Genomic DNA, 965 nt, shown 5'->3' with positions numbered 1-965 from the left:
TAAATTATCATCCGTCGGTTCCGCCGCCGCCAACTTTGAAATTTTCGCCGAACGCCGCCGCCGATAAAAAATAAAACGGCGCAGGGGTCTACCCTTGTCTTTATATCATGGTGCTAGGTTTATATGAAAACTGCACTAGTGCAGTAATAGTCCAGACTCAGAGGAACACATTCGATACTGGCTGTATCATCGACATATAGTATAGACTGCGCAATCCATATATAAAAAGTGTCCGGCGAATTAGACAAAGAGGAAACGCGGTGTGAGTCAATCGCTCGCTCTTTCTAATATTCCTATTGGCTGCTTTTATTACCGCCCAGTGGATGTTAGTAATGTATCGCTAGACGTTAGAAAGAGACAGAGCTATTAGAAAGAGACAGAGCTTGACTCACACCGATCGCTATCTCTTTCTTTCGGGCCGGTCATATTCTTTCAGTCTGTGCGTAGTCCACACTATATGTCGATGGGCTGTATTGATACACTTCGAACATAACCTTAAAAAAGGATAACAAACAAATTTAAATTTTTTCTCAAGAACAAATGTTTTATATGTAATTATATAAGATTATACATAATTATATATAAAATAAGTCCAAATATATATAGATACAATTTTTCTTTTTAAAAAAAGGTTTTTTTATGGGATATAATCAGTGTTCGATCTTATCTGGATAAAATTATCTAGATGATCATCTAGATGAAATTTTGATGCCATCTCATCTTTATCTAGATAATAAAAATATTAATTATCTTTATCTGCATTTTAGATGAAAAAAAGTATCATCTTTATCTAGAATAATGTTTAGATACTTTGGTTCATATTTTACATTGCTAAAAATGTGAAAATATTATAATTTTTTCTTCTATGCAGTTAATGTTTACAGAAAAATTTTCAGCCTCAGGAAGAGAGTGAGTGCATCTAATATAGCATATATAATCATTCACATTGCTCTCAAATGATCTTT

Source organism: Cyphomyrmex costatus, unplaced genomic scaffold, assembly GCF_001594065.2.
Source record: "Cyphomyrmex costatus isolate MS0001 unplaced genomic scaffold, Ccosl1.0 scaffold234, whole genome shotgun sequence".
Classification (NCBI taxonomy): Eukaryota; Metazoa; Arthropoda; class Insecta; order Hymenoptera; family Formicidae; genus Cyphomyrmex; species Cyphomyrmex costatus.
This window is presented reverse-complemented; position numbering follows the sequence as displayed.